The 8,038-nt window shown below is 45.6% G+C and overlaps 2 non-coding genes across 2 annotated transcripts; both read left to right on the top strand.

The window, feature by feature from the left end:
* Window positions 1–503: 503 nt before the first annotated feature.
* Window positions 504–577, top strand: trnan-guu (transfer RNA asparagine (anticodon GUU)). The gene has a single exon. It is a non-coding gene; the product is annotated as a tRNA-Asn (tRNA).
* Window positions 578–2,679: 2,102 nt separating this feature from the next.
* trnar-acg (transfer RNA arginine (anticodon ACG)) lies at window positions 2,680–2,752 on the top strand. Its single transcript has one exon. It is a non-coding gene; the product is annotated as a tRNA-Arg (tRNA).
* The last annotated feature ends 5,286 nt before the right edge of the window (window positions 2,753–8,038 follow it).

The raw sequence follows: 8,038 nt of genomic DNA, 5'->3' as shown, positions 1-8,038 counted from the left end.
CTGCTGGGGCTCCCACAGGTGAGTGAGGCTGAGCTCCAGTCTGCTCTGAGGAGGCAGCAGACATCTGCACCACTCAGAGGTTTGGTTGGTGTCTTTGTCAAAATCCCAACAAACTAAAATCCTGTTGAAGCAGGAAGTTCTAGTTGAACTCTCATCCACGTCACATGACCAAGAAAACCTCCTCTTTCATTCAGACCAGAACAGACAAACATAGAAACATTGTTTCAGCTTCTGATCAAACAATAACAAGTTCTTGATTGTTTGCCATGTTCTATTAATCAGACTGATGATCTCTGGATGTTCTAGGAGGGGGGTCTGTTTCTGATGAAGCCTGTTTGGTCTGGGGGGGTTAAGATGGTGGGGCTGTTTCAGTTCTAGTGCTGAAGGCTTTCACCATGACAGTCAGACTCTCCTCTGTCCTTCATGGTCCCTCAAATGTGCAGTGTGGACCTCACACACTGAATTTAGCCTGAAAACTCTTCATGAAAAGCAGGTGCCTCAGAGTCTCTGTGGCGCAATCGGTCAGCGCGCTCGGCTGTTAACCGAGAGGCTGGTGGTTCGAGCCCACCCAGGGACGATGAACAGGCTCTACTGGTGCTTAGGAGTCGCTGCGTTAATGATCTGAATGTGGACGGACAGACTGACCCTCCACAGCAGACTCATGTGACAGATCTCTGGATGAGACGCTTCAGTCTTCAATTTAGTCGTCGTGTGTCATGCAGTGTTGAGGAGGCCTGCTGGCTGTGGGTAAAGTGGGGGCTCAGAGTTTGTGGAGTCGGCTCTGGAGTGAAGGGGGTCACTGTTTGGTTCTCAGATGCTCCAGCTCAGGTTAGCGAGGTGGTGGAGAAACCAGTGAGAGCTCTGCCAGCTGGAGCCTCTTGGGTCCCAGGAGGCTTCACTCCTGGAGGTGGAAATGATGAGGAGTTTTAAAATCTGCTCCTCTTTCATGCTGACTTGTTTTCTTGGGTTCCCTCTTTCATTCATGTGTGATTTTAGTCTCAGCTCTCTAAACCTGAATGGAGCCAGAACCCATTTTAAAAGAGCTGCTCTTTTAAACTCCTGGAGATCAAGAGGATCCCTGCCATGTTTGTCCAGGAGACCCACAGCACAACAGTCAGTGAATGGGGATGCAGGCAGGCTTTTAATGGGGGTCATTTGAAGTCCCAAGTCCAGTTGGAGCAGAGGGTGGAGTTTGATTCTCCAGGAGGTTTTTGTTGTTGTTTTTTTTACCAGTTTCTTTTGGTTTGGAAGGAAATCATTCCAGGTGTTTGAAAGACGGTGAGAGCAACTTTGGAAAATGTTCAACTGGTGTTTTTAAATGTCTTTGCACCAACAAATGGTGGACAGGACAGCTTTTGAGACATTTTAATGCCACTGTTCAACAGTGAATCTGCTGGTTTCCTGTTTTTAGGAGCTGATGGGAGCTGCACAGAGAAGCTCTTTGAGACAGGAACCATTCAGAGCTCCACCCTGCTTCTTCCAGCAGGATCCACAGATCCACCAACACACCAGCTGTTTGATGAGTGGAGGCTTTTGACCAGGATTCCTAGACAGCACAGCTGGACTCACTCAACAGCTAACTTGTTAGCACCGACTAGACAGGAGCGCTTCTATGGTTTTACTCAGTGGTTCAATATTTTTAAAAGATGTCCCATTCAGCCTGTGGGTTTGAGTGATCACTCTTCAGTCTCCTGTTCTGTTTTATTAAAATATTCATTTAAAAGCTCCTGAGAGAGAGGGGGGGGGGGCAGAGAGGGGGGGGGGGAGGGGGGAGACAGAGAGAGAGAGGGAGAGAGGGGGGAGACAGAGAGAGAGAGGGAGGAGACAGAGAGAGAGAGAGAGGATCAAACTGATCTCAAACTTGACTTCAAAATTCTCTGATTATAATCATTTTTACTCCTTGATAGATTCATCACTACAGTGTCATAGAGGGTCCATTACTATTGCAGTATATTAAAGAATATAAGAACGAGGTTACCATTCATGGAAATATAATATTTAATGTATTGCAGTATATTTTCAAAGATATAACACTTTAATTTTTTTAATAAGAGAGACTTTAATGTGAGACTTTAATGTCTGTGTTTGATCTCTGAACTCTGACTCTGATGTCATTGGTGCTGACTGAATTCTACCACCTGACAGACTGGGAAGGCTCCTATTGGTGATGTCATCATAAATATATGAAGGTCTTTTTTCAATGGTATAACATTAAAGCTCATCTTAGTAAAACAATCAAGTTACTAAATTCTTGAAAAAATGACTGTCACTGACTTAAATGAATCAAATCTACTTCAAAGTTCCTTCTGTTGTCATAAGTCAGCCATTTTAAGTGTACTTGTAGTTCCAGAACATTCCAAGAGGAGATGATATGAATCATTTTGTTAGATGAACTCTGTTCCTCTGCTTTGATGTTGGTGGACCGAGGGGAGTTTGCCTGAACCTGCTTGGACCTGCTGGGTCCTGCTCAGTCCCTCACTCAGCCTCACTCAGCCTCAGCAGCACCGCTCCACTGAGGACTGATTCAGGTTCCTAGCAACCAAATAGGAGGAGAGCTGAACCTTCTTGCTGGGAGGCCACAGTGCTGACCACTGCACCATTGTGTCCCCTGAAAATGCCACTACCTTGTTGGGATTTCTTGTAACAGCAAGCACACATGAACACAGCAGCTTCTTCACAGGGCTGGTGGCGCAATGGATAACGCGTCTGACTACGGATCAGAAGATTCTAGGTTCAACTCCTGGCCAGCTCGCTTTAAACTTTACACTAAGAAGATGAAGTGAGAACCAGTGATCAAAGTCACTGAAGTCCTCCCAGGTTCCCTCCTTGTCTGCTGGAAACATGAACACATGAATGATCTTGCTACCTCTCATGTTAAGCTGCACTTGACAGTGACAGCAGGAGAACAAAAATCCCAGTGTGTCATCAACATTTCCTGTCAAATCAATGATAGAAGCTGTTGAATTTCTGGATCAGAAAGAGGAGAAAGGAGCCCCAATGAAAGAGAGATGGTTCTTGATTCTGATTTTGTTCTTCACTCCTACACCAGAGAGTGAAAGTGTGGGCTGGCTGGGAGCAACTGCCTGCTTCAGAGTGGGAGGAGCCTCAGGACTTTCCAGTGAGAGCTGCAAACTTCCACCAGCGCCCAGTGCCAGCAGGTCTACATGATGGAGCTGAGAAGAACACAACAACACCAGAGCACTGGAGAGGAGCACAACACTTCTTTGCTTCCTTGCCACTCTCATGTCTGTCTGTCCAGAGCTGGGGGGAGGAGCTTCACATGTTTTTTCTTTTTTTAAAAAGGGAATGACATGACTTCCTCTGTATGTTAGAATATGAACTACTAAAAATGTTCATCTCCAGTTTAAAGTTAGAATTAAATTTTAAGTAGAAAAACCTTCCCTCTTCAATCCTGTCACTCAGTGTTGTAAACTGTTTCAAACAAATTCTACTGTTCAACAGTTCAAGTGTTTCTAATGAAGCTGAATGTTCTCCTCTACTTTCCTCAATTGGGTTTCTTTCATGTCCTCCTGAGATCAAAGACAGAATTCTAGCTACTGTCAAAGCCCTGATGACATCATCAGGAATTCTGACTTTGATCTGGAGACTCTTGCTTTACTCTGAATTTGCTCTGACTAATGTTTTAGTTTAGGTTGCATGATACCGTCCACCTCATTTCTCCTGATGGACTGGTGACCTGTCCAGGGTGAACCCTGCCTCTTGAACAACGTCACCTGGGATCGCCCCCCCCCCCCCCATGACCCTTAAATGATAGAATAGAAAGTGGATGGAGGGATGGACTCAGCACTGAAATCAGCTGATCTGATCCACATTCTAATGTTTCCTGTCCCTCTTTAGAAGTCAATGAGAATAGTAGTGTATATAACAATGTATATCCAACCTTGTAGTATCTTTCCAAAGCTTTTAGTATTTCTTCTTGTTTCTACTTGTAGTTTTAGTGTCTGGATCTTTTCTTTTGATATCCTGCTGTCTGCTCTTTGCTTTTGGAGCTTCCTTCAACAACTCCCAGGCCTCCTGGGTACTGTAGGAAACATGGTCAAGTTCTTCTGACTTCTCCAGGAACGTCTTGCTCACATTGGTCTGTCTTCATTTTGACTCCTCCCACTGCCACAATGACCAGCCTTTATACTCTTGGTGACTGGGGCCCTGGTTGCTGCAGGCCTCAACACCAGCCTGTGGTTGTGAGCAGGGCAGAACAGAACTGACAGTATCTCCCATGCAGGACCTGGGTCAGCGCCTGGTGCCAGCTGGGGCACCGCTTTAACCTGGACCCCTAGAAGATCTTCTCCAGGAACTCACCTTTTTCAGTCGAAACAGCGTGAAACTTCAAGTAAAGAATTAAAATTATTTAATTCACAATGAGGCCTCTGTCATAAAACAAAGGAACAACTGACTACCTCACCATGATAACCAGGAGGTAACCTGGTAGTCAGAGCAGTGGTGCTCAGGTCTGTGCACTCAGAGGAGGGTTCTTCTTTTGGTCACAGGTTTGAAGACGTCAGTGGAAGAGAGAGAAGAGGCAGTAAGAGACCTGCCACACCTCTCCAGTGACCTGGGACATGATGGCAGTGGTGGGATTTGAACCCACACCTCCTCAGAGACTGGAGCCTTAATTCAGCACCTTAGACCGCTCGGCCACACTACCTCACTGTGCTGCTCTCTGAGTTGGTCTGCTAAAGGCATGTTGAAGAGGAAGTAACAATGATATAAAACTTATTCTGAAGGGGGACCCCTTCCCTCCACGGTCACAGGAAGTGACGACAGCGCTGCTAGAAGCAGGAAAGAAATGGTAAAAGGACTCAGTTTGTACAGAGCCTTTCTACCTCAGCAGCACTCAAGGAGCTGAACAATGTCCTCTCATTCACACACACTCACACACTGATGCTGAAGGCTGCCATGCAAGGAGCCAACCTACTCATCAGAAGTATTTAGGGGTTCAGTCTCTTACTCAAGGACACTTTGACATGGTCACTGGAGAAAGTGAGGATCAAACCAGCCACCCTTTGGTTGCCAGATGGCCACGCTACTCCTGAGTCATGTGACCTGGATAAGATGGTGAACTACAGCTGATCGCCATGCTAGCAAACCCCTTTTGTTTGGTTTGGTTGTTGTTTAGTGACTGTGGATGAATACACAGGAGAAGTTGAGCATAAATTTGTGTTCCCTGTTCACTTGAATATATGCAGGAGTGTGAGGTGGAAATAATACTTGGAGGAGAATGAGAGTTCAGTCTCAGCGCTATGACCTGTGCTGACACTAAAACATGTCAGCCCACAGAACAAAGATGGCAGTCCTCTGGGAGAGCAGGTACACCACACATACATGAAGAAACCCTACAGGAAACAAATATGTTGCCAGAGACTTTTACTCTGTTTTTGTTGTTTACCCAAGAACAGGATTGGAGGGAGACTGATGGTCGCTGTTTGGGTTTTTGGAAAACAAGGAGGCTGTGGGTTCAAGCTGGATTCTCAGAGACGATTTCCCCAACCTCTACATTGGCATCTACACTGTCATCCAGTCACGTGACTGAAGTCATCCAGTCACGTGACTGAAGTCATCCTGTCACGTGACTGAAGTCATCCTGTCATGTCAGTGATGTCACTTGGCAGGACTGTCATTGCCGTCTCATTCCAGAAAAGAATCCAGACTCCACCTGTGGCTCCATGATAACTGATGGACCTCTGGTTGGAGGCTGGACGATGATGTTTGGACTTGAAGGAAAACTCCTTGTCCAAATTCCATGGTGTTCAAATTTAAAGTCCCACAATCAGAAGTAGCTGAATCTGACAGGTGAAGGTTTGGAACTACAAGATGGTGATGTTTTCTTGACTTGATGCTCTGACTGTCAGGGTGGATGACAGCTTCTTCTGCTGCTGCATCTGAGTGGCTAGGATTGGAGGTTTTACCCTCCAAGGTTGTCTGGTTCCAGGGGAAATTCTAAAATTCCAGTCCCCAACCTTGGCTGTTCTGAAACTCTTCTCCTGAATCACTCCTGAGCTGCAGCAAGAACAAATACCAGTGCCAACCAGATCAACTTCATGGCTGCTAACAGAACTTAGACACTTGATTTCCATCAATCTGGTCCCGGCTCGGGCGCAGTATCTTTCTGTGTGAGTCTCCATGTTCTCCCCGTGCCTGCATGGGTTCTCTCTGGTACTCCAGCTTCCTCCCACCGTCCGAAGACATACAATTTGGGGACGAGGCTGATTGATACTCTAAATTGACTATAGGTATGAATGTGAGTGCGAATGGTTGTTTGTCTCTGTATGTTGGCCCTGTGATGGACTGGCGACCTGTCCAGGTTGAACCCCACCTCTCGCCCGTAGATGCTGGGATAGGCTCCAGCCCCCCCGCGACCCTTACTAGTAAGGAGTAAGTGGAAGACGACGACAACAATCACACAATGAAAGCTGCCTCAGCTGGTTTAAGAGAGCGAACAAGCTAAGAGGTCTGAAACCAGTAAAATATGCTTTTCTGTGTGCAAACTAGTGAGGGGCATGGAAGGATATTTTACCACCACTACAGAACCCAGACTTTAGTCATGTGATGAGATGGTGACTCTGATTATGAAGTTCATGGACAAAATGTGACTTGAAAGAAAACACATTAAAAAATACTAACTAAAGTAAATAAATAAATAAAGAAGCAGCACAAATAACGTTTTCTTCTGCACAAATTTACTGGTATTAGACTGTATTTTTGGTTCATGAGTAGATGAAAGAGTGTCACATATATATTATATACATGTGATACATGAACGTGGCTTTGGACAAAAGCTCAATGAAACTGTAGGATTGTAGAATGATTTAAACGTTCCAAGTGGACTGTTTCAGGTTTCTAGAAGACGCTTCAGCTCTCATCCAAGAGGCGTCTTCAGTTTTCTTCACTGATGGGAGAATTTATGGCTCTAAGGGGGCGGGACCTTCTCCGGAGGTGATTGACACATGTGAGCTCTGGGTGTCAGAGTTGTTTTGGTCAGGATGTGAAAGGGAAGTTGACTCAACTGGTATCTGTGTCAGTTAAAAGCCTCACAGTCATTCCGTAATCTAGGAGCAGAAACCAAAGTCTCCTACGACGAGGATGGGATTGGAACCCACACCTGCAGAGCTCAATGGATCAGCAGTCCATCACCTTAACCACTCGGCCACCTCGTCTCCTGACCACCATGATGTGCTGCTTTCTGTGAGCCTTTGAAACAGCTGAACTCTTTGGAGCCCATTTGTCAGAAATGGACCCAGCAGGAGCCACTGAACACAACTCTGACATCATCAGGCTTCTTCCCAGCAGCTTGGTGCTCCAGAAGGAAGAATCCAGACCATCGCTACATCATCAGAGTGAACACCAGCTGATGTTGACCAGTTTAACAAGCCTTTGACTGCTAAATGACATCCAAGCTCAGATTCTCTTGTCCTGGTAGAACAAGTCAATGTTGAAGAAGATGAGAGCACCAGTCTCTTTCATCAAGGAAACAAGCCTCCTATCACTGTCCTATGCAGAGTTTCTTTAAAAAAAGTGAGACAACCTCAAGATTTTCTGTTTCCTCTTGTAGGATTTTGCCACAGAGAATCAGAGCCAATCAAAAGCTTGTTGGACTTTAACGTTGGAGGACTGAACAAGTCATGACATCATCAGTTTTACCTTCACAGGTGCTCAATTTACTTTACTTTCAATTTTACAGAGGTAGAACCTGAAATCAAAGCTGTCTGTCCAAAGAAGTGAAAGCTTCCCAGGTTGTGATGTTCTTGTCTACAGACTCTGTCTTGTATGGAGCTTCAGTCTTTAATGAAAAGACTCCTCCATTAATAACATCACTGTGCCTCTGCAGTGAATCAGTCACTCCATCCATTTTCTGTACCACTGATTTGTTAAAGGTTATGGGGGGGTGACATTTGGTGAGAGGCAGGGTTCACCCTGAACAGGTCACCAGTTTAAGTGTCTTAATGGTCTTGGCCCACCTTATTTATCTGAACTGCTTTTGTCATATCAACCTTCGCAGACCCTGAGGTCCTCTGGCACC

This window comes from Aulostomus chinensis, chromosome 1 (assembly GCF_037954235.1).
Source record: "Aulostomus chinensis isolate RoL2024-O1b breed Wild chromosome 1, RoL_Achi_v1.0, whole genome shotgun sequence".
NCBI classification, from domain to species: Eukaryota; Metazoa; Chordata; class Actinopteri; order Syngnathiformes; family Aulostomidae; genus Aulostomus; species Aulostomus chinensis.
The sequence above is the reverse complement of the archived record's forward strand: the minus strand, read 5'-3'. Positions and strand labels throughout refer to the sequence as shown.